Source organism: Ranitomeya imitator, chromosome 2, assembly GCF_032444005.1.
Source record: "Ranitomeya imitator isolate aRanImi1 chromosome 2, aRanImi1.pri, whole genome shotgun sequence".
In the NCBI taxonomy this organism is placed as follows: Eukaryota; Metazoa; Chordata; class Amphibia; order Anura; family Dendrobatidae; genus Ranitomeya; species Ranitomeya imitator.
This window is the reverse complement of record NC_091283.1, coordinates 239,774,667-239,801,254: the sequence shown is the minus strand read 5'-3', so window position 1 is coordinate 239,801,254 and position 26,588 is coordinate 239,774,667.

Sequence of the window (26,588 nt, the reverse complement as noted above, 5' to 3'; positions counted from 1 at the left end):
ATTTATGTAGTTAAAGAATATCTTGGGATTATTTTTACTCTCTCTGGCAATGAATCTCTCTGTCTCAATCTTTGCTGCCTTGATTTGCTTTTTACAGAATTTATTTAATTTTCTGTATTCATTTAATGCCTCGTCACTACCTACTTGCTTTAATTCTCTAAATGCTTTCTTTTTGTCACTTATTGCGCCCCTTACATTTTTATTTAGCCATATTGGTTTCCTCCTATTTCTAGTATGTTTATTCCCATACGGTATATATTGTGCACAGGTCCTATTCAGGATGCTATAAAAACGTTCATATATATCCACAAAAAAAACAAAAGATAGTCAGCTCACCTGAATATCGGCTATTCCACACCTGTTCCTGCACGGAAAAGTTGAGCACTCAGTCCACAGAAAAATCGATGAATCCAGCAGGATCCTGCTGGATTCATCGATTTTGCTATAAAAAGTCTCCCATTTTCTTTGTGTATTTTAATGTCTCAGGATATCGTCCCAGTTAATCGCCCCAAGATCATCTCTCATCTGTTGGAAATTTGCCTTCCTGAAGTTTAGTGTCCTTGTAATCCCTCTACTACACATCTTATTAAAGGATATATGAAAACTTATTATTTTGTGATCACTCTTACCCAAGTGACCCCCCAACCCTTATATTTGATATGCGGTCTGGCCAGTTGGTTAATATTTGGTCTAGCAGTGCCCCCCTTCTTGTTGGGTCATGTACGGTACAATATTTGTGGTAAGTCCTGATGAAGGGGTCACCTTAACCCTGAAAAGTGAAATAAACCACGTTGAAACCTTTACAATTTTTGGAATTCTTCTTGCGGCAGCGCAGGGATGATCCTTTTTTCCTTCCTAAGTGTATGTTCCATTATTTTTGGAGACTTATAACAAACCCCTATTAGTAATTTATTATTTTTTCCCCTCCACCCACAGGGACTCTACATTTTCATTAGATTCACCCATATTATCACGCAGGATGGGTTTTAAGTATGATTTTACATATAGACACACATCTCCCCCTCGCTTATCCATTCAGTCATTTCTGAACAGCCTATAACCCTGCAAGTTAACAGCCCAGTCATGGCTCTCATCCAGCCATGTTTCAAATATCCCCACCATGTCATAATTATGCTCCAACACCATTAATTCTAATTCGTCCATTTTGTTGGCAAGGCTTCTGGCATTAGTATACATACATTTTATGTATCTCTCTGCACCTCTATTCTTTCTTAAATTATTAATTGATCTAACCCTACTCCCCATGCCACCGCCATCCCCTACTTCCTTATTTGTGCCCAGGTCTCTATCTTCCCCTCCTATAAATTGAATACCCTCCCCCACATTCCCTAGTTTAAACACTCCTCCAACCTTCTAGCCATTTTCTTCCCCAACACAGTTGCACCTTCCCCATTGAGGTGCAGCCGGTCCCTAGCATAGAACCTGTAGCCAACTGAGAAGTTGGCCCAGTTCTGCAGGAACCCAAACCCCTCCTTCCTACACCAATTCTTGAGCCACTTATTAACCTCCCTAATCTCCCGTTGCCTCTCTGGCGTGGCATGTGGTACAGGCAGTATTTCTGAAAATACCACGTTGGAGGTCCTTGCTTTCAGCTTGCAGCCTAATTCCCTGAAATCGTTTTTAAGGACCTTCCACCTACCTCTAACTTTGTCATTTGTGCCAATGTGCACCATGACCGCTGGGTCCTCACCAGCCCCTCCCAGTAATCTGTCCACCCGATCAGCGATGTGTCTGACTCGAGCGCCAGGTAGGCAGCACACCGTTTGACGATCCCTGTCTTTGTGACAGATTGCCCTATCTGTTCCCCTAATAATTGAGTCCCCCATTACCAGCACATGTCTGGCCTGCCCTGCTCTCCTATTTCCCTCCTTACTGTAGCAGTTACTCCTCCAGCTTTCAGAGGACATGCCTGGCTGCAGCAGTGCTACCCCTGTACTGGCACCCCCCTCATCTGCCAACTCAGCAAACTTATTGGGGCCTGCTAAATGCTGGGATCACAGCAATTAGCGGGCTAAAGTGCCGGGAGCTGTGCGGGCACTGCTCCTGGCACTGAATGCCAGGTGTCAGATGTCAGAATCAGCTGACACCCGGTGGCGATTGCCCGCGCAGAGCCTTCTGTGCAAAGGAGATCGCCATGAGGCATATGTACAGCATCGGTCAGGAAGTACTTCCCGACTATGACGTATATAGACTGCAAATATTGGGAAGGAGTTAATAGTGAATTTGTTGGCGTGACACTGACATATACTTTCCGAAGATTTAGTGAGATCTAACATGACTCAGAGCATACAAGACAGAAGCATATATTAACTGTATTAAAATGACTAGCAGTATATGCAAGATAGGATTAAAACTGTTGCACAGTAAGAGAATAATTGTTTATCTTTAAATGCATAAATCATTACAAATCCTATCTGCTTTAAATGCCCAGAAAGGTCAAACAGATGCATTATCTTACTGGAAACACACTATTCAGTGGTCTGCTTTGTATCACGTACACATCCTAAGATTTCTCCTTTTCCTTCAAGGTGATATTGGTAGTCTTTTGCTAATCACTTTCTCACAGTCTCTCCTATGCATTTTATTGCCAAGATATTTACACACCAGGGATGCTTACATCTACGTCTGGAACAGCAAAAGTGGACAAGTTCTACTAGGTAGTGTTATAAATGGAGTCTACTCAGAGGCGTAGCTAGGGGTTCAGCCTAGGGGGGGCGAGACATCTGAGTGGGCCCCTAACCTCTGATTACAACTATGGTGATGCACCCTAATAGTGGACGTAGGAGAACGTCAGCAGATGATCCTGCTGCAACTAAAAAAAAAAAACATCTCCACAAGACCAATACTGATATTACCGCCATATTGTGACCATATAGGGGTAGATACCAGTCCTACAAAGCATACAAGTGATAACAGCACAGTTACAGATGATGACTTACCACTAGTGTTGAGCATTCCGATACCGCAAGTATCGGGTATCGGCCGATACTTGCGGTATCGGAATTCCGATACCGAGATCCGATATTTTTGTGATATCGGGTATCGGTATCGGAAGTGTAAAATAAAGAATTAAAATAAAAAATATTGTTATATTCACCTCTCCGGCGGCCCCTGGACATCAGCGGGAGGATCCGGCGTCCGGCACGGCTTCTTTCTTCAAAATGCGCGCCTTCAGGACCTGTGGAATGACGTCCCGGCTTCTGATTGGTCGCGTGCCGCCCATGTGACCGCCACGCGACCAATCAGAAGCCGCGACGTCATTCCTCAGCTAAAGTCCTAGAATGAGCGCCTTCTAGGACCTGAGGAATGACGTCGCGGCTTCTGATTGGTCGCGTGGCGGTCACATGGGCGGCACGCGACCAATCAGAAGCCGGGACGTCATTCCACAGGTCCTGAAGGCGCGCATTTTGAAGAAAGAAGCCGTGCCGGACGCCGGATCCTCCCGCTGATGTCCAGGGGCCGCCGGAGAGGTGAATATAACAATATTTTTTATTTTAATTCTTTATTTTACACTTTAATATGGATCCCAGGGCCTGAAGGAGAGTTTCCTCTCCTTCAGACCCTGGGATCCATGAGGATACATTCCGATACTTGATGTCCCATTGACTTGTATTGGTATCGGATATCGGTATCGGCGATATCCGATATTTTTCGGGTATCGGCCGATACTATCCGATACCGATACTTTCAAGTATCGGACGGTATCGCTCAACACTACTTACCACTGATGTTCTTTCTGATGGAATCGTTCACTTTTCCCGCCTTTTCCATCTGGTCCAGACCGACATGGCGACTTCTCCACCCAGGACTCGTCTGCAGAAATTACAACAAAGACACATTTCACTTCTCATATTTCAGCCATCACCATCTATTCCCAACCTGCACAAACCCCTCATCCTGCTGATACCCCAATACTGAGCCGCTGCTGCCGTATGTGTCCCTATTACTGCACCTGATACCCCAATACTGAGCCGCTGCTGCCGTATGTGACCCTATTACTGCCCCTGATACCCCAATACTGAGCCGCTGCTGCCGTATGTGACCCTATTACTGCCCCTGATACCCCAATACTGAGCCTCTGCTGCCGTATGTGACCATATTACTGCACCTGATACCCCAATACTGAGCCCCGGCTGCCGTATGTGTCCCTATTACTGCACCTGCTGTGTGGTACAAATGCAATTCTCCTCATACTGCATCACATAGTAATGCCACCACTGTGCCCTTACATAGTACAATGTCTCCTTTGTGCTCTCACAGTAGCCCCAAACTCTTTACAGGCCCCCACAGTGGTCCCCACACTGTATATAGGCCCCTACAATGTATGATGGTCCGACAGCAACCTTCAAACTGTATAGTGACCCCTGCGTTAGCTCCCACACTGTATAATGACTCCTGCCTTAGGTCCCACGCTGTGTAACGGCTCCCACATTATCTACCACACTTTATAATGGCCCCTCCATTAGCTTCCACACTGTATAATGACCCCTGCATTAGTGTCCATGCTGTACAATGACCCCTCCATTAGTGTCCATGCTGTACAATGACCCCTCCATTAGTGTCCATGCTGTATAATGACCCCCGCATTAGCTTGCACGCTGTATAATGGAACCCGCTGTAGCTCCCACTCCTTGGATTCTGGTCACTGTCTGTCCCTCTCTGGGGGCTGATACTTGCACAGCCCTGAAATATATGACAAAGACATAAATAGAAGAAACAGCCAGTGGGTGCGTATAGAGGCCATCATATGGGTATAGCTCCCTGAATGTGTCCAGGTAACCCTAAAGGAATACTCTTGTCTGGACAAGACCCCAAAGAGGGAAATGGAAATGAGGGAATCAGAAAAAAAGAGGGGGAGGTAGAATATTACCCATCTAAAGAAAAAAGTACACCCCCTGGCTCTTCTGTTCCTTTTTCCTCCTCTCCCCCTTGGGGATCTTGTGGTCTAGACTGAGTATATGTAAATGGACCCGCACCCATATGTGATTTTCTATATGCACCTACTTGCTGTTTCTATTTTCTTCTGTCTGGCTATTTTTCATCTTAATATATACTTACCCTGTAATGTCTTCCCATCCTGTTCTGTCCAGATTTGTCCAGATCCCAGAATTCTAAGAGGCGGAAGTTCACCGACCACCATATTGGGACACCCAAGTGATGGGTGTCTCAATTTGGAAACTGTTTACGATACCAGCCTCTTGCGCGGTACCACCAGCTGAACACCGTCCACCACATACACTGTATATGCCGTACGCACCACACACCCACTGTAAACGCCGTAGGCAGTACACACACACACACTTTATACTCATCCTCTTGCGCGGTACCACCAGCAGAACACCGTTGCAAACATGCCACTGCCAGGATCAGCCGAATGACTCACTGACCGCCGCCATCTTTGTACAAGAGAAGCGCAGAGCACATGGGGTAGAAAGGTCAAAGAAGAGAGCACAGACGGGGGAAAGAGAGAGTGGATAGGTGGGCGAGCACATGAGGGGGGGGAGAGATTCTCAACGCTACAAAGCCTGACCCCATCGTGACATTACCGCCCTCCCAATGCGATAGCATCGGGTCTCCATATAGTAAATATATATTCATCCTCAACTTTTTTAATAAAAGGTTTTACCTTTTATTTTTCATATTTCGTGTTTTTTTATTTGTCGTGTTTACCACCTTAGATTTACTGATATGAAATCATGCAGACACTGGTCTGATAGGATCCTGACCCAGGCTACAGGATAGAACATATATATGGGTTGGGGACTTATCAGACCAGTGTTATATATATATATATATATATATATATATATACTAGATGGTGGCCCGATTCTAACGCATCGGGTATTCTAGAATATGCATGTCCACGTAGTATATTGCCCAGCCACGTAGTATATTGCCCAGCCACGTAGTATATTGCCCAGCCACGTAGTATATAGCAGAGCCACGTAGTATATAGCAGAGCCACATAGTATATTGTCCAGCCACATAGTATATTGCCCAGCACAGAGCCACGTAGTATAGAGACTTAAAAAACAAATAAACATATACTCACCTATAGCTCATTGAAGTCCTGCTATACTCACCCTCCGCTGCCTTTCTCGCTCCTCGCCACGCTCCCGGGACCGTGCCATTGCAAGCGGCAGCTTCCGGTCCCAGGGCTGGTGTGAGCAGGACCTATGATGACGTCGCGGTCACATGACCGTGACGTCACGGCAGGTCCTTGTTGTACACCAGCCCTGGGAGCGGAAGCTGCCGCTTGCAATGGCGCGGTCCCGGGAGCGTCCAGAGAAGCGGGAAAGGCGGCGGAGGGTGAGTATAGCAGGTTTTTTTTTTTTTTTTATTATTTTTAACATGATCTATTTTTACTATTGATGCTGCATAGGCATCATCAATAGTAAATAGTTGGGGACACACAGGGTTAATAGCAGTGGTAACGGAGCGCGTTACACCGCGGGCCGTTACCGCTGCCATTAACCCTGTGTGAGCGGAGGGGATTATGGAGCGGGCGCCAGGCAGTGACTGCAGGTGAGTAGGGAAGGGACTAATCGGACTGTGGCCGTCGCTGATTGGTCGCAGCAGCCATGACAGGCAGCTGCCAAGACCAATCAGCGAATGAATAACCGTGACAGAAGGACAGACAGACGGAAGTGACCCTTAGAAAATTATGTATATAGATATATATATATATATATCTATATATATATTTATATATATATATCTATATACATATATACACTGACAAGACTGGTCAGTAATGTGCATTGAAAGACGTGACCCTGGCTGCAGGACCCCACACATGAGGATAGTTGACTCTTTCCCATATATGGTATATATAGGAAAGAGACATATTGTATATCCTCATCTGTGGGGTCCTGCAGCCAGGGTCACTCTATGAGTGCACATTACTGACCAGCCGCCATAAATCTTCAGTGCCTGTGCAGATAGAGCACAGGAATCCTGCTGGGGCTTATCAGGAGAGCAGCAGAGTAGAGTAGAAGTGTGAGCTGTACTTACACTGCTGTGTCCTGCTCCTCTCCAGTCTCACTGGGAAAAGATGCTTCTTCCTGTCTGCTCTGCAGCAGACATTGCATGCCCCCTCAGGGTGCACTGTGGGCGTGTCTTCAGTCTACTGAGGCAGGCAGCTGTCAGGTACAGTGCTGGTGCTCAGCGTGTATCAGCATGGGGTGGGGGGGGCTTTGGGGAATATGTTCCTGATGTTCCACGCTGATATAATTAAGTGTAGGCTAGCATAGCTCCAGGTGGGCTCCTGTGAGCGGTGGGCCCGGGGCGACCGCACCCTCTGCCCCCCTGCTAGCTACGCTACTGAGTCTACTGTAATTGTACATATGAAGCAGGTCAATCAATAGACATTCCCGTGTATGTTATCCATTTTGCCAGTTTCAAGAAAGTCATACATTGGAAAAATATTATTGAGTAACTATATAAATATATTTAACCCAATTTTCAGGTATAATTACAATGAAAAATGTGGTGATTAATTTTAAAAATTCATAGTATTTCAGAGTCACTTTGGCATGACGCTGCTAGGGAAATAAAGACATAGGTTTTCCCTATATGTCTGTAGCTGTGTATCATATGTTGCCTTTCTGGAGTTGGGACACAATGTATGTCCTAACTCCTGATGTAAGTCAGAGTACAAGTGTTAAATGACAAATGATCATTAAAAATATTATAACAATTCGTACCTATGTGGCAGATGTTATATTCAGCTCTGTTCTACACTGCTATGAACATTAATGCAAATTAAATAAGGCTATACGATTTGGCAGTACATCATCTGTATTATAGATGATTATCTTGTCCATTAAATCATAGAAGTCCTGCTGCCAAAACTTGATTAATTGTTTAACCCCTTAGTGACAGAGCCAATTTGGTACTTAATGACCGAGGCAATTTTTGCAATTCTGACCACTGTCACTTTATGAGGTTATAACTCTGGAACGCTTCAACGGATCCTGCTGATTCTGAGATTGTTTTTTCGTGACATATTGTACTTCATGTTAGTGGTAACATTTCTTCGATACTACTTGCGATTATTTATGAAAAAACGGAAATATGGCGAAAAATTTTTAAATTTTGCAATTTTCAAACTTTGTATTTTTATGCCTTTAAATCAGAGAGATATGTCATGAAAAATAGTTAATAAATAACCTTTCCCACATGTCTACTTTACATCAGCACAATTTTGGAAACAACATTTTTTTTTGTTAGGGAGTTATAAGGGTTAAAAGTTGACCAGCAATTTCTCATTTTTACAACACCATTTTTTTTTAGGGACCACATCACATTTGAAGTAATTTTGAGGGGTCTATATGATAGAAAATAATGAAGTGTGACACCATTCTAAAAACTACACCCCTCAAGGTTCTCAAAACCACATTCAAGAAGTTTATTAACCCTTTACGTGCTTCACAGGAACTGAAACAATGTGGAAGGAAAAAATGAACATTTAACTTTTTTTTGCAAACATCTTAATTCAGAACCATTTTTTTTATTTTCACAAGTGTAAAAACAGAAACGTAACCATAAATTTTGTTATGCAATTTCTCCTGAATACGCCAATACCCCATATGTGGGGGTAAACCACTTTTTGGGTGCACCGCAGAACTTAGAAGTGAAGGAGCGCCGTTTAACTTTTTCAATGCAGAATTGGCTGGAATTGAGATTGGACGCCATGTCACGTTTAGAGAGCCCCTGATGTGCCTAAACAGTGGAAACTCCCCACAAGTGACACCATTTTGGAAACTAGACCCCTTAAGGAACTTATCTAGATGTGTGGTGAGCACGTTGAACCCCCAAGTGCTTCACAGAAGTTTATAACGTAGAGCCGTGAAAATAAAAAAATCGCTTTTGTTTACACAAAAATGATCTTTTCGCCCACAAATTCTTATTTTCACAAGGGTAACAGGAGAAATTAGACCACGAAAGTTGTTGTGCAATTTCTCCTGAGTACGTCGATACCCAATATGTGGGGGTAAACCACTGTTTGGGCGCACCGCAGAGCTTGGAAGAGAAAGAGTGCCGTTTTACTTTTTCAAAGTAGAATTGGCTGGAATTGAGATCGGACGCCATGTCGCGTTTGGAGAGCCCCTGATGTGCCTAAACAGTAGAAATCCCCCACAAGTGACCCCATTTTGGAAACTAGACCCCCATGGAACATATCTAGATGTGTGGTGAGAACTTTGAATGCCCAAGTGCTTCACAGAAGTTTATAATGCAGAGTCGTGAAAATAAAAAATATTTTTTTTTTCCACAAAAAAGATTTTTTAGCCCCCAAGTTTTTATTTTCACAAGGGTAACAAGAGAAATTGGACCCCAAATGTTGTTGTCCAATTTGTCCTGAGTATGCTGGTACCCCATATGTGGGGGTAAACCACTGTTTGGGCGCACGGCAGAGCTCGGAAGGAAGGAGCGCCGTTTTGGAATGCAGACTTTGATAGAATGGCCTGCGGGCATTATGTTGCGTTTGCAGAGCCCCTGATGTACCTAACCAGTAGAAACCCTCCACAAGTGACCCCATTTTGGAAACTAGACCCCCCAAGGAACTTATCTAGATGTGTGGTGAGAACTTTGAATGCCCAAGTGCTTCACAGAAGTTTAGAATGCAGAGTCGTGAAAATAAAATTTTTTTTTTTTCCACAAAAAAGATATTGTAGCCCCCAAGTTTTTATTTTCACAAGGGTAACAGGAGAAATTGGACTGCAATAGTTGTTGTCCAATTTATCCCGAGTACGCTGATGCGCCATATGTGGGGGTAAACCACTGTTTGGGCGCACAGCAGAGCTCGGAAGGGAAGGAGCGCCGTTTTGGAATGCAGACTTAGATAGAATGGTCTGTGGGCGTTATGTTGCCTTTGCAGAGCCCCTGATGTACGTAAACAGTAGTAACCCCCCACAAGTGACCCCGTTTTGGAAACTAGACCCCCCAAGGAACTTATATAGATGTGTGGTGAGAACTTTGAATGCCCAAGTGCTTCACAGAAATTTATAATGCAGAGTCATAAAAAAAAATATATATATTTTTCCACAAAAAGGATTTTGTAGCCCCCAAGTTTTTATTTTCACAAGGGTAACAAGAGAAATTGGACCCCAGAAGTTGTTGTCCAATTTATCCCGAGTATGCTGATGCCCCATATGTGGGGGTAACCCACTGTTTGGGCGCACGGCAGAGCTCAGAAGGGAGGGAGCACCATTTGACTTTTTGAGCGCAAAATTGGCTATCGTGTTTGGAGACCCCCTGATGTACCTAAACAGTGGAAACCCCCCAATTCTAGCTCCAACCCTAACCCCAACACACCCCTAACCCTAATCTCAACCTGATCCATAATCCTAATCACTAACCATAATCACAACCCTTACCCCAAAACAACCCTAATGTCAACCCTAACCATGACCCTAATCAAAATCCTAAATCCAACACACCCCTAATCCTAATCTCAACCCTAACCTCAAACCTAACCCTAATCCCAATACACCCCTAATCACAACCCTAACCTTAACCCTAATCCCAAACCTAACCCTAATCCCAAGCGTAACCCTAATGCCAACCCTAACCCTAATACCAACCCTAATCCTAATGCCAACCCTAACTTTAGCCCCAACCCTAACCCTAGCCCTAAGGCTACTTTCACACTTGCGTTGTTTGGCATCCGTTGCAATCCGTCGTTTTGGACAAGAAACGGATCCTGCAAATGTGCCCGCAGGATGCGTTTTTTGCCCATAGACTTGTATTGTATTGTATTGTCGCGTCCGTCATGCACTGGATCAGTGTTTTGGCGGACCGTCAGCACAAAAAAATGTTCAATGTAACTTTTTTTGTACGTCGCATCCGCCATTTCTGACAGCGCATGCGTGGCCGTAACTCCGCCCCCTCCTCCCCAGGACATAGATTGGGCAGCGGATGCGTTGAAAAACTTCATCCGCTGCCCACGTTGTGCACAATTTTCACAACGTGCGTCGGTATGTCGGGCCGATGCATTGCGACGGCCCCGTACCGACGTAAGTGTGAAAGACGCCTAACCCTAAATTTAGCGCCAACCCTAACTCTAAATTTAGCCCCAACCCTAACCCTAAATTTAGCCCCAACCCTAACTCTAAATATAGCCCTAACCCTAACCCTAGCCCTAACCCTACCCCTAACCCTACCCCTAGCCCTAACCCTAGCCCTAACCCTAGCCCTAACCCTACCCCTAGCCCTAACCCTATCCCTAACCCTACCCCTAGCCCTAACCCTACCCCTAACCCTACCCCTAACCGTACCCCTAACCCTAGCCCTAACCCTAGCCCTACCCCTAACCCTACCCCTAACCCTAGCCCTAACCCTACCCCTAACCCTACCCCTAACCCTAACCCTAATTTTAGCCCCAACTGCTCTTCTCCTGCCGGCCGGCAGATGGAGACAGATGGCGGGCGCACTTCGCATGTGCCCGCCATTTTCTTTTGCCGGCGGCCAGGAGGAGCAGCAGGAGGACACAGGTGAGTATGGCAGGGTCCCCGAATCCCCCTATTTCTCTGTCCTCTGATGTGCGATCACATCAGAGGACAGAGAATTACACTTTTTTTTTTTTTTTGCGGTCGCCGGTAAACAGTTAATTACCGGCGATCGCAAAACAGGGGTCGGTAAAACCGACCCCGATCATGCTCTTTGGGGTCTCGGCTACCCCCGGCAGCCGAGACCCCAAAGACTCTCGCGGGGCCGGCCGGCGGGCACACTGCGCATGCGCCCGCCATTTTGAAGATGGCGGCGCCCACCCGGAGCCACGAGGAGCATCGGGGGAGACAGGTAAGTATTGGAGGGCTACCTGGGACCCCTTTTCTCTGTCCTCCGATGTGCGATCACATCGGAGGACAGAGAAATTAAAAAGAGATCGCGTTTTTTGTTTTTTTTGCGATCGCCGGTAAACGGTTAATTACCGGCGATCGCAAATGCGGGGTGGGTTAAAAAAAACCCGAATCATGTTCTCTGGGGTCTCGGCTACCCCCGGCAGCCGAGACCCCGGAGAAAATCCGACTCTGGGGGGCGCTATTTACTTTTTCCACAGCGCCGTTAATTAACGGCGCTGTGGTTTAAGCACCCTTAGCGGCCGCCGTTAAAAGGCGTATCGGCGGTCGCTAAGGGGTTAAATGAAGTGGCTCTGTGAGTCTTTATTTTATGTAGGAGAAATTGAAATAATACTGAGCAGTTTTAGTGGGTTCATATCAAATGACTGTGAAATGTATAAAGGAAAGAAATATATCTTGGTACCGTGTTAGCCGTGAAATGTATATACTTTTTTGCAATGCAAATATAAAGAAAAGCAATTTAGCAATTTGGGGATTTTTACAATGTTTTTGTTTCATATTCAAATTATTTTGGAACTGTTGATATCTAATACGGTATGTGAATTTTTTGTTTCTTTGTATTAAAAGTGCAATCTTTGGTTTGATGAGGGAGTCAAATTCTTCTTTCAAACCATTATTTATCAATTTTTCTTCTATGCTTTATATTGACATTGGACAATATGACATAAAATTCCTCTGGGGGTGGCATTACATTTATTCTCAGCTTGTCCACATTGGCTAAATTCTGTCCACTTTTACTATGGCACATGGGAAAGTTATGACCTGTATCTTTTGCATATATTCTGGTTCCATCGGCAAGATAATTTTTTGTTTAAATCATGTTCTGTGAAATTCCTTACGCCATATGCAAATTAGTTGGCCATTCTTCACTATTAAAGAGGACCTGCTACCATGTTAAAAGTGACGAAGCCACCTGACGAAGCCGAGGCGAAACGCGCGTTGGGGCTATGGTGTGGACCCCTTTTGAGGCCATGCAATGGGTAAGAGCTTAGGGGTGGGAATGATTGGTATATTATGACCTTAGAGCCTCAGAGAAGGGCTAAGTTATTACTTATATGGAATACTCTGCCCCTATGTGTGTCTGCCCAAACATGCACTATGCACTTTATTGTTACTCGGCTATGGTATCATGAGAAGTTCACATTGTTCTGTCTGTGCTACTTTAGTTCCCCTTGCTGAAATGGTTTGTTATTTTCTGGTTTTCTGATTTCATTTTTTGTATATATTCTTTGTGAATTACTGTATAATAAAATTTACAACTTTTTAACGAATATGGACGTGTACTCCATTGTTTTTGGTAAATGGATCTAGGTTTTGGGAGTGTCCTAAAAGTATTTTCTTATGGTCTCTCTTCTACAAGCTCTTCCACTTGGTTATGAGCATGCGTGAGAAATCTGTGTATATATTTTCCATTATCGGCTGCTTTTATTATCATGTAAAAAGTGGTCAGTTTTTTTTCTCTTATTTTATTCCTGCTGCTCCCCTAAATATTCAATTTTTTTCAAATCCTCCAAATAGTTGGTCTTTTTATTTTGTTGTATTTTTCTGTTTTTTTTCTGATGGGGCATGGCTCGCAGAATTCTTGGGTGATATTTCTTTTCCTTACTTTTAGGCTAAGTACCCCGTTAGCAATGCCCCTTTGGTGAAGACAATAATATTAGTTATTGATCTGATGTATTCCAATGTCTAGTAACTGCGCATTTAGTTACCATTAACAATTGAGAAATTATGTCCCTGTGTGCCATAGGGAAGTTTTCCAAGCCAACAAAGAAAAGCGCCATGGCAAGTGTGATGGAGATTTTTATTATAGCTAAGCTCCAAAGAATATGGGTAGTGGCTTTCCAGAGGGGCTGTAATAGTTTGCAGTCCTATAAGGGAGAACTAAGGTGCCCATGTTACTGCAGCACAAGTCTTTTCCAGCAAAGTTGGGGGCAAGTTGAAAATAACTATTGTTAGTCTGGCTGACATTACCATCGTAACTGTATTTTAACGATTATTTCCTGCTATGTGATGCCAAATGTAAAAAAAAATTGATAAAAAAATTGATATTGTTACGTCATATGATCCCTGAGGAACAAAGTGATTTGTCCAAAGGCAGGGAGAGTGAAGCCAGAGCTGATTGTCCACAGGGATCCTGTGACATAACAATGTCACGATCCGGGGGAGAGCCACTGCTGACACTGCTGGAATGGTACCGGCACCAGAGTTAAGTATAAGTGCTATTATCTTACAAGGTGGAAAGTCATAATATCTTTATTAAAAAAATGACTAAATATGGGATTGACAAGGCTACGGTTAGGTGGATTCATAACTGGATCAGTGATCGTACTCAAAGAGTGGTTATAAATGGTTGCACATCCAACTCGAAGAGTGTTTCAAGTACCATAAGGCTCTGTTCTGGCCCCGCTGTTGTTCAACATTTTTCTAAATGATCTAGATAAGGGAACTGAAGGTAAACTAATCAAATTTGCAGACGATGCAAAGCTAGGAAGAATAGCTAACACTAGAGAAGACAGAGAAAAAATTAAGAAGGATATAGATAAGCTTGAACAATGTACAGTGACTAATAGAATGGTATTTCACAGGGAGAAAAGCAAGATTCTACGTCTGGGCAAGAAAAACAAAAATTACATCTACAGAATGGGAGGAATACAACTAAGCAACAGCACATGTGTGAAAAAGACTTGGGTATACCAGTAGATCACAGACTGCACATGAGTCAACAGTGTAATGCAGCAGCAAAAAAGGCAAACACAATTCTAGGATGTATTAAGAAAAACACAGAGCCTAGATCACTTGAAGCAATTATCCCCCTCTACTCCTCCTTGGTCAGGCCTCATCTGGAATAGTGTGTCTAGTTCTGGGCACCATATTTAAAAAAAAGACATTGAAAAACTGGAGCAAGTTCATTGAAGCACTACCAGGATGGTGAGCAGACTGCAAAGTATGTCCTACAAGGAACTGTTAAAGGATCTGGAAATGTTTAGCTTGCAAAAAAGCAGGCTAAGAGGACACGTAAGGGGCATTTATGCTACACCCTTGGCTAAAAATAAGCCCCAGTTTTGGACACAGGTGACCATGCGCATAGCGCCAGCCCATCAGGAAGATTGTCGATTTCTGGTGTTGCATAATTTGCATGATGCTATCGTGCTGGGTTTTCCGTGGTTACAGGTACATAATCCTGTTTTGGATTGGAAGTCCATGTCTGTGAATAGTTGGGGTTGTCAGGGGGTTCATAATGATGTTCCTCTGATGTCTCTCGCCCCTTCTTCCTCTTCTGAAATTCCGGAGTTTTTGTCTGATTTTCAGGATGTATTCGATGAGCCCAAGTCCAGTTTCCTTCCACCGTACAGGGACTGCGATTGTGCTATTGACTTGATTCCAGGCTGTAAGTTTCCTAAGGGCCGACTTCTCAACCTGTCTGTACCTGAACATACCGCCATGCGGAGCTATATTAAGGAGTCTTTGGAGAAAGGGCATATTCGGCCATCTTCTTCACCGTTGGGAGCAGGGTTCTTTTTTGTTGCTAAAAAAGATGGTTCCTTAAGACCCTGTATTGATTGTGGCCTCTTGAATAAGATCACGGTCAAGTTTCAATACCCTTTACCTTTGCTTTCTGAATTGTTTGCTAGGATTAAGGGAGCTAGTTGGTTTACGAAGATTCACCTTCAGGGGGCTTGTTCGTATAAAGCAGGGTGATGAATGGAAAACTGCGTTTAACACGCCCGAAGGCCATTTTGAATACCTTGTGATGCCATTCGGACTCTCTAATGCTCCATCTGTTTTTCAGTCCTTCATGCATGATATCTTCCGGACTTATCTTGATAAATTCTTGATTGTATATTTGGACGATATTTTGATTTTTTCCGATGATTGGGAGTCTCATGTGCAACAGGTCAGGATGGTATTTCAGATCCTTTGTGACAATGCCTTGTTTGTGAAAAGGTCTAAGTGTCTTTTTGGGGTGCAGAAGGTTTCCTTTTTGGGCTTTATTTTTTCTCCTTCGTCTATAGAGATGGATCCGGTTAAGGTTCAGGTCATTCATGATTGGATTCAGCCCACATCCGTGAAGAGCCTTCAGAAATTTTTGGGTTTTGCTAATTTTTATCGCCGTTTCATTGCTAATTTTTCCAGCGTGGTTAAACCCTTGACTGATTTGACAAAGAAGGGCGCTGATGTGGCGAATTGGTCCCCTGCGGCTGTCTCTGCCTTTCAGGAACTTAAACGTCATTTTACTTCTGCTCCAGTGTTGCGTCAACCGGATGTTTCTCTTCCGTTTCAGGTTGAGGTTGACGCTTCTGAGATTGGGGCAGGGGCCGTTTTGTCTCAGAGGGATCCTGTTGGTTCCTTAATGAAACATATAACATAGTAACATAGTTAGTAAGGCCGAAAAAAGACATTTGTCCATCCAGTTCAGCCTATATTCCATCATAATAAATCCCCAGATCTACGTCCTTCTACAGAACCTAATAATTGTATGATACAATATTGTTCTGCTCCAGGAAGACATCCAGGCCTCTCTTGAACCCCTCGACTGAGTTCGCCATCACCACCTCCTCAGGCAAGCAATTCCAGATTCTCACTGCCCTAACAGTAAAGAATCCTCTTCTATGTTGGTGGAAAAACCTTCTCTCCTCCAGACGCAAAGAATGCCCCCTTGTGCCCGTCACCTTCCTTGGTATAAACAGATCCTCAGCGAGATATTTGTATTGTCCCCTTATATACTTATACATGGTTATTAGATCGCCCCTCAGTCGTCTTTTTTCTAGACTAAATAATCCTAATTTCGCTAATCTATCTGGGTATTGTAGTTCTCCCATCCCCAAACCGTGTGCCTTCTTTTCCCGTAAGTTTTCGCCTGCTGAACGCAATTATGATGTCGGCAATCGGGAGTTGTTGGCTATGAAGTGGGCGTTTGAGGAGTGGCGACATTGGCTTGAGGGAGCTAAGCACCGTATTGTGGTCTTGACTGATGATAAGAATCTGATTTACCTCGAGTCTGCCAAACGGCTGAATCCTAGACAGGCTCGATGGTCCTTGTTTTTTTCTCGTTTTGATTTCGTGGTCTCATACCTTCCAGGTTCTAAGAATATTAAGGCTGATGCCCTCTCTAGGAGTTTTTTTCCTGATTCTCCTGAGGTCTTGGAACCGGTCGGTATTCTGAAAGAAGGGGTGGTCCTTTCTGCCATTTCTCCTGATTTACGACGGGTTCTTCAGGAATTTCAGGCTGACAAACCTGACCGTTGTCCTGTGGGGAAACTGTTTGTTCCTGACAGATAGACTAGTAGAGTGATTTCTGAGGTTCATTGTTCCGTGTTGGCTGGTCATCCTGGCATTTTTGGTACCAGAGACTTGGTTGGTAGGTCCTTTTGGTGGCCTTCTTTGTCGCGTGATTTGCGTTCTTTTGTGCAGTCCTGTGGGACTTGTGCGCGGGCCAAGCCTTGTTGCTCCCGTGCTAGTGGGTTGCTTTTGCCATTGCCGGTCCCTGAGAGGCCCTGGACGCATATTTCTATGGATTTTATTTCCGATCTTCCTGTTTCCCAGAGGATGTCGGTTATCTGGGTTGTTTGTGACCGATTCTCTAAGATGGTTCATTTGGTGCCTTTGCCTAAATTGCCTTCTTCTTCTGATTTGGTTCCGTTGTTTTTTCAGCATGTGGTCCGTTTGCATGGTATTCCGGAGAATATTGTGTCCGACAGAGGTTCCCAGTTTGTTTCTAGGTTTTGGCGGGCCTTTTGTGCCAAGCTGGGCATTGATTTGTCTTTTTCTTCTGCATTTCATCCTCAGACAAACGGCCAGGCCGAGCGAACTAATCAGACTTTGGAGACTTATTTGAGATGCTTTGTGTCTGCTGATCAGGATGATTGGGTGGCTTTTTTGCCATTGGTCGAGTTTGCCCTTAATAATCGGGCTAGTTCAGCTACTTTGGTTTTGCCTTTCTTTTGTAATTTTGGTTTTCATCCTCGTTTTTCTTCTGGGCAGGTTGAGCCTTCTGACTGTCCTGGTGTGGATTCTGTGGTTGACAGGTTGCAGCAGATTTGGGCTCAGTTTAAGCCTCGGTTTATTGGTCCTTATAGGATTTCTGAGATTATTAATCCGGTGTCTTTTCGTCTGGCGCTTCCGGCCTCTTTTGCTATCCATAATGTCTTCCATAGATCTTTATTGTGGAAATATGTGGAGCTCGTTGTTCCCTCTGTTGATCCTCCGGCCCCTGTGTTGGTTGATGGGGAGTTGGAATATGTTGTTGAGAAGATTTTGGATTCCCGTTTTTCGAGGCGGAAGCTTCAGTACCTTGTCAAATGGAAGGGTTATGGCCAGGAGGATAATTCTTGGGTTTTTGCCTCTGATGTCCAAGCCGCTGATTTGGTTCGTACCTTTCATCTGGCTCATCCTGATCGGCCTGGGGGCTCTGGTGAGGGTTAAGTGACCCCTCCTCAAGGGGGGGGGTACTGTTGTGAATTCTGCTTTTGGGCTCCCTCCGGTGGTTGTAGATGGTAATGCAGTTGTCCCTGGGCTGCAGTCTTGGACAGGTGTATCTGCTAATTGCAATTCTGACTGGGCTATTTAGCTTTGCAGGACTCATTAGTCCATGCCAGTAGTCAATGTTTCTTTGGAAGTGTTGCATCTCTGCCTGGCCTCTCCTGCTTAGCTGCCCATTCAGCAAAGATAAGTGATTGTTTCTTTTTCTGAAGCACACATGCTGTGTGCTTATTTTCAGTGCTGATCTTTTGTTTCTATTCGTCCAGCTTAGACTGTGTCAGTTGTTTTTCTCAGTCTGGTTGGATTCTCTGGAGTTGCAGATATACTCTCCACATCTTTAGTTAGGTGGTGGAGTTTTGTATTTTCTGCTGTGGATATTTTTGTAGTATTTTTTATGCTGACCGCTTAGTATCCTGTCCTGTCCTTTTCTATTTAGCTAGAAGTGGCCTCCTTTGCTAATGCCTGTTTTTCTGCCTGCGTGTGTCTTTTCCTCTCCTACTCACAGTCATTATTTGTGGGGGGCTGCCTATCCTTTGGGGGTCTACTCTGAGGCAAGATAGTATTCCTATTTCCATCTTTAGGGGTATTTAGTCCTCCGGCTGTGTCGAGGTGTCTAGGTTTTGTTAGGCACACCCCACGGCTACTTCTAGTTGCGGTGATAAGATCAGGGTTTGCGGTCAGTATAGTTACCACCTACTCCAGTGAAGGTTTTCATGCTGCTCCAAGGCCACCTAATCATAACACTCAACACCTCCAGCCTTTGGTGCTATTTTGCTTTTCCCACTACCACCAGATGCTCCACCACCACCAACACCACCATCAGTACCAGCTGGCAACGCCCGCCCACGGCCTCTTCCACCAGACTTTCTACTTTTTGGAAAAATCTAACCAAAATAACAACCGTTATATGGTACTGTGAAACAAGGTAGAAGGTGTATATAAACTTGTGGAGAATTTTAATCTCCCTTTTTTGGGGGGGAGACTGCAACAAAACTCAGGCATAGTGTATTACACTACACAATGTAAGTGGCAGAACGTGGCTGGAAGATGTACGACAAACTAACAGAACTGTGATTTAGATCCACTTAGTGCCAATTTAAATCTCCCTTTTATTTGGGGGAGACTGCAACAAAACTCAGGCCCAGTGTATTACACTACACAATGAAAGTGGCAGAACTTGGCTGGAAGCTATATATATAAAAAAAAGGGCTGTAGTACAATTTCAATCTCCCTACAATGATCTCAGGACAAGTATGGCAGCAATAAAAAGGACTGCTGCACACAAAAGTGTGGACAAAGAAACAAGATAACTGTGCAGAAAGGAGCAACAGGATTTTTGCTTTTAAAAAAGCAGTTGGTTTGCACAGCGGCGTACAAACAGCAATGCAGCTATCAGAGAGCCTTATAGGGTAGCCTAATAAGTTACAGAGCTGATGCACAAAAAAATAAACTCCACTGTCCCTGCAAAGAAAAGGTGGTGTTGGACAGTGGAAATCGCTACAGCACAAGCAGTTTCGGGGTTAATCTTCCCATCTAACTATATCCCTTCTTCTGATGAAGCTGAAGCAACCTCTCCCTATGCTAAGATTGGCAGAAGTAAGATGGTGGTCGGCGTGCACGCCTCTTTATAGCCCCTGTGATGCTGCAGAAAGCAAGCCAATCACTGTAATGCCCTTCTCTAAGATGGTGGGGACCGAGACCCACGTCATCACGCTGCCCACACTTTGCGTCCTCCTTCATTGGATGAGAAATGGCGCTGAAAGCATCATACGAAACGCAACTTTGGCGTGAAGATCGCCGACCTCATGGCCGATCCCACACTAGGAAACCCGACTTTGCCGAAAGTCGGCAACTTTTGAATTTGTCCGATCCGTTTCGCTCAACCCTAGTCATCAGCACATGTTGGGTCTACTATCAAGGCAATCTCTACTGGGCAATTCCTTCGTGTGAGAAGGATTTTTACCTCTTCTGATTCTTTTGAGAAACAAGCTTCGGACCTTACCCCCGGCAGCCGAGACCCCAAAGATTCTCGCGGGGCCGGCCGGCGGGCGCACTGCGCATGCGCCCGCCATTTCGAAGATGGCGGCGCCCACCGGGAGCCACGAGGAGCATCGGGGGAGACAGGTAAGTATTGGGGGGCTACCTGGGACCCCTTTTCTCTGTCCTCCGATGTGCAATCACATCGGAGGACAGAGAAATTAAAAAGAGATCGCGTTTTTTTTTTTTTTTTTGCGATCGCCGGTAAACGGTTAATTACCGGCGATCGCAAATGCGGGGTGGGTTAAAAAAAACCCGAATCATGTTCTCTGGGGTCTCGGCTACCCCCGGCAGCCGAGACCCCGGAGAAAATCCGACTCTGGGGGGCGCTATTTACTTTTTCCACAGCGCCGTTAATTAACGGTGCTGTGGTTTAGGTACCCTTAGCGGCCGCCGTTAAAAGGCGTATCGGCGGTCGCTAAGGGGTTAAATGAAGTGGCTCTGTGAGTCTTTATTTTATGTAGGAGAAATTGAAATAATACTGAGCAGTTTTAGTGGGTTCATATCAAATGACTGTGAAATGTATAAAGGAAAGAAATATATCTTGGTACCGTGTTAGCCGTGAAATGTATATACTTTTTTGCAATGCAAATATAAAGAAAAGCAATTTAGCAATTTGGGGATTTTTACAATGTTTTTGTTTCATATTCAAATTATTTTGGAACTGTTGATATCTAATACGGTATGTGATTTTTTTGTTTCTTTGTATTAAAAGTGCAATCTTTGGTTTGATGAGGGAGTCAAATTCTTCTTTCAAACCATTATTTATCAATTTTTCTTCTATGCTTTATATTGACATTGGACAATATGACATAAAATTCCTCTGGGGGTGGCATTACATTTATTCTCAGCTTGTCCACATTGGCTAAATTCTGTCCACTTTTACTATGGCACATGGGAAAGTTATGACCTGTATCTTTTGCATATATTCTGGTTCCATCGGCAAGATAATTTTTTGTTTAAATCATGTTCTGTGAAATTCCTTACGCCATATGCAAATTAGTTGGCCATTCTTCACTATTAAAGAGGACCTGCTACCATGTTAAAAGTGACGAAGCCACCTGACGAAGCCGAGGCGAAACGCGCGTTGGGGCTATGGTGTGGACCCCTTTTGAGGCCATGCAATGGGTAAGAGCTTAGGGGTGGGAATGATTGGTATATTATGACCTTAGAGCCTCAGAGAAGGGCTAAGTTATTACTTATATGGAATACTCTGCCCCTATGTGTGTCTGCCCAAACATGCACTATGCACTTTATTGTTACTCGGCTATGGTATCATGAGAAGTTCACATTGTTCTGTCTGTGCTACTTTAGTTCCCCTTGCTGAAATGGTTTGTTATTTTCTGGTTTTCTGATTTCATTTTTTTGTATATATTCTTTGTGAATTACTGTATAATAAAATTTACAACTTTTTAACGAATATGGACGTGTACTCCATTGTTTTTGGTAAATGGATCTAGGTTTTGGGAGTGTCCTAAAAGTATTTTCTTATGGTCTCTCTTCTACAAGCTCTTCCACTTGGTTATGAGCATGCGTGAGAAATCTGTGTATATATTTTCCATTATCGGCTGCTTTTATTATCATGTAAAAAGTGGTCAGTTTTTTTTCTCTTATTTTATTCCTGCTGCTCCCCTAAATATTCAATTTTTTTCAAATCCTCCAAATAGTTGGTCTTTTTATTTTGTTGTATTTTTCTGTTTTTTTTTCTGATGGGGCATGGCTCGCAGAATTCTTGGGTGATATTTCTTTTGGTTACTTTTAGGCTAAGTACCCCGTTAGCAATGCCCCTTTGGTGAAGACAATAATATTAGTTATTGATCTGATGTATTCCAATGTCTAGTAACTGCGCATTTAGTTACCATTAACAATTGAGAAATTATGTCCCTGTGTGCCATAGGGAAGTTTTCCAAGCCAACAAAGAAAAGCGCCATGGCAAGTGTGATGGAGATTTTTATTATAGCTAAGCTCCAAAGAATATGGGTAGTGGCTTTCCAGAGGGGCTGTAATAGTTTGCAGTCCTATAAGGGAGAACTAAGGTGCCCATGTTACTGCAGCACAAGTCTTTTCCAGCAAAGTTGGGGGCAAGTTGAAAATAACTATTGTTAGTCTGGCTGACATTACCATCGTAACTGTATTTTAACGATTATTTCCTGCTATGTGATGCCAAATGTAAAAAAAAATTGATAAAAAAATTGATATTGTTACGTCATATGATCCCTGAGGAACAAAGTGATTTGTCCAAAGGCAGGGAGAGTGAAGCCAGAGCTGATTGTCCACAGGGATCCTGTGACATAACAATGTCACGATCCGGGGGAGAGCCACTGCTGACACTGCTGGAATGGTACCGGCACCAGAGTTAAGTATAAGTGCTATTATCTTACAAGGTGGAAAGTCATAATATCTTTATTAAAAAAATGACTAAATATGGGATTGACAAGGCTACGGTTAGGTGGATTCATAACTGGATCAGTGATCGTACTCAAAGAGTGGTTATAAATGGTTGCACATCCAACTCGAAGAGTGTTTCAAGTACCATAAGGCTCTGTTCTGGCCCCGCTGTTGTTCAACATTTTTCTAAATGATCTAGATAAGGGAACTGAAGGTAAACTAATCAAATTTGCAGACGATGCAAAGCTAGGAAGAATAGCTAACACTAGAGAAGACAGAGAAAAAATTAAGAAGGATATAGATAAGCTTGAACAATGTACAGTGACTAATAGAATGGTATTTCACAGGGAGAAAAGCAAGATTCTACGTCTGGGCAAGAAAAACAAAAATTACATCTACAGAATGGGAGGAATACAACTAAGCAACAGCACATGTGTGAAAAAGACTTGGGTATACCAGTAGATCACAGACTGCACATGAGTCAACAGTGTAATGCAGCAGCAAAAAAGGCAAACACAATTCTAGGATGTATTAAGAAAAACACAGAGCCTAGATCACTTGAAGCAATTATCCCCCTCTACTCCTCCTTGGTCAGGCCTCATCTGGAATAGTGTGTCTAGTTCTGGGCACCATATTTAAAAAAAAGACATTGAAAAACTGGAGCAAGTTCATTGAAGCACTACCAGGATGGTGAGCAGACTGCAAAGTATGTCCTACAAGGAACTGTTAAAGGATCTGGAAATGTTTAGCTTGCAAAAAAGCAGGCTAAGAGGACACGTAAGGGGCATTTATGCTACACCCTTGGCTAAAAATAAGCCCCAGTTTTGGACACAGGTGACCATGCGCATAGCGCCAGCCCATCAGGAAGATTGTCGATTTCTGGTGTTGCATAATTTGCATGATGCTATCGTGCTGGGTTTTCCGTGGTTACAGGTACATAATCCTGTTTTGGATTGGAAGTCCATGTCTGTGAATAGTTGGGGTTGTCAGGGGGTTCATAATGATGTTCCTCTGATGTCTCTCGCCCCTTCTTCCTCTTCTGAAATTCCGGAGTTTTTGTCTGATTTTCAGGATGTATTCGATGAGCCCAAGTCCAGTTTCCTTCCACCGTACAGGGACTGCGATTGTGCTATTGACTTGATTCCAGGCTGTAAGTTTCCTAAGGGCCGACTTCTCAACCTGTCTGTACCTGAACATACCGCCATGCGGAGCTATATTAAGGAGTCTTTGGAGAAAGGGCATATTCGGCCATCTTCTTCACCGTTGGGAGCAGGGTTCTTTTTTGTTGCTAAAAAAGATGGTTCCTTAAGACCCTGTATTGATTGTGGCCTCTTGAATAAGATCACGGTCAAGTTTCAATACCCTTTACCTTTGCTTTCTGAATTGTTTGCTAGGATTAAGGGAGCTAGTTGGTTTACGAAGATTCACCTTCAGGGGGCTTGTTCGTATAAAGCAGGGTGATGAATGGAAAACTGCGTTTAACACGCCCGAAGGCCATTTTGAATACCTTGTGATGCCATTCGGACTCTCTAATGCTCCATCTGTTTTTCAGTCCTTCATGCATGATATCTTCCGGACTTATCTTGATAAATTCTTGATTGTATATTTGGACGATATTTTGATTTTTTCCGATGATTGGGAGTCTCATGTGCAACAGGTCAGGATGGTATTTCAGATCCTTTGTGACAATGCCTTGTTTGTGAAAAGGTCTAAGTGTCTTTTTGGGGTGCAGAAGGTTTCCTTTTTGGGCTTTATTTTTTCTCCTTCGTCTATAGAGATGGATCCGGTTAAGGTTCAGGTCATTCATGATTGGATTCAGCCCACATCCGTGAAGAGCCTTCAGAAATTTTTGGGTTTTGCTAATTTTTATCGCCGTTTCATTGCTAATTTTTCCAGCGTGGTTAAACCCTTGACTGATTTGACAAAGAAGGGCGCTGATGTGGCGAATTGGTCCCCTGCGGCTGTCTCTGCCTTTCAGGAACTTAAACGTCATTTTACTGCTGCTCCAGTGTTGCGTCAACCGGATGTTTCTCTTCCGTTTCAGGTTGAGGTTGACGCTTCTGAGATTGGGGCAGGGGCCGTTTTGTCTCAGAGGGATCCTGTTGGTTCCTTAATGAAAACGTGTGCCTTCTTTTCCCGTAAGTTTTCGCCTGCTGAACGCAATTATGATGTCGGCAATCGGGAGTTGTTGGCTATGAAGTGGGCGTTTGAGGAGTGGCGACATTGGCTTGAGGGAGCTAAGCACCGTATTGTGGTCTTGACTGATGATAAGAATCTGATTTACCTCGAGTCTGCCAAACGGCTGAATCCTAGACAGGCTCGATGGTCCTTGTTTTTTTCTCGTTTTGATTTCGTGGTCTCATACCTTCCAGGTTCTAAGAATATTAAGGCTGATGCCCTCTCTAGGAGTTTTTTTCCTGATTCTCCTGAGGTCTTGGAACCGGTCGGTATTCTGAAAGAAGGGGTGGTCCTTTCTGCCATTTCTCCTGATTTACGACGGGTTCTTCAGGAATTTCAGGCTGACAAACCTGACCGTTGTCCTGTGGGGAAACTGTTTGTTCCTGACAGATAGACTAGTAGAGTGATTTCTGAGGTTCATTGTTCCGTGTTGGCTGGTCATCCTGGCATTTTTGGTACCAGAGACTTGGTTGGTAGGTCCTTTTGGTGGCCTTCTTTGTCGCGTGATTTGCGTTCTTTTGTGCAGTCCTGTAGGACTTGTGCGCGGGCCAAGCCTTGTTGCTCCCGTGCTAGTGGGTTGCTTTTGCCATTGCCGGTCCCTGAGAGGCCCTGGACGCATATTTCTATGGATTTTATTTCCGATCTTCCTGTTTCCCAGAGGATGTCGGTTATCTGGGTTGTTTGTGACCGATTCTCTAAGATGGTTCATTTGGTGCCTTTGCCTAAATTGCCTTCTTCTTCTGATTTGGTTCCGTTGTTTTTTCAGCATGTGGTCCGTTTGCATGGTATTCCGGAGAATATTGTGTCCGACAGAGGTTCCCAGTTTGTTTCTAGGTTTTGGCGGGCCTTTTGTGCCAAGCTGGGCATTGATTTGTCTTTTTCTTCTGCATTTCATCCTCAGACAAACGGCCAGGCCGAGCGAACTAATCAGACTTTGGAGACTTATTTGAGATGCTTTGTGTCTGCTGATCAGGATGATTGGGTGGCTTTTTTGCCATTGGTCGAGTTTGCCCTTAATAATCGGGCTAGTTCAGCTACTTTGGTTTCGCCTTTCTTTTGTAATTTTGGTTTTCATCCTCGTTTTTCTTCTGGGCAGGTTGAGCCTTCTGACTGTCCTGGTGTGGATTCTGTGGTTGACAGGTTGCAGCAGATTTGGGCTCAGTTTAAGCCTCGGTTTATTGGTCCTTATAGGATTTCTGAGATTATTAATCCGGTGTCTTTTCGTCTGGCGCTTCCGGCCTCTTTTGCTATCCATAATGTCTTCCATAGATCTTTATTGTGGAAATATGTGGAGCTCGTTGTTCCCTCTGTTGATCCTCCGGCCCCTGTGTTGGTTGATGGGGAGTTGGAATATGTTGTTGAGAAGATTTTGGATTCCCGTTTTTCGAGGCGGAAGCTTCAGTACCTTGTCAAATGGAAGGGTTATGGCCAGGAGGATAATTCTTGGGTTTTTGCCTCTGATGTCCAAGCCGCTGATTTGGTTCGTACCTTTCATCTGGCTCATCCTGATCGGCCTGGGGGCTCTGGTGAGGGTTAAGTGACCCCTCCTCAAGGGGGGGGGTACTGTTGTGAATTCTGCTTTTGGGCTCCCTCCGGTGGTTGTAGATGGTAATGCAGTTGTCC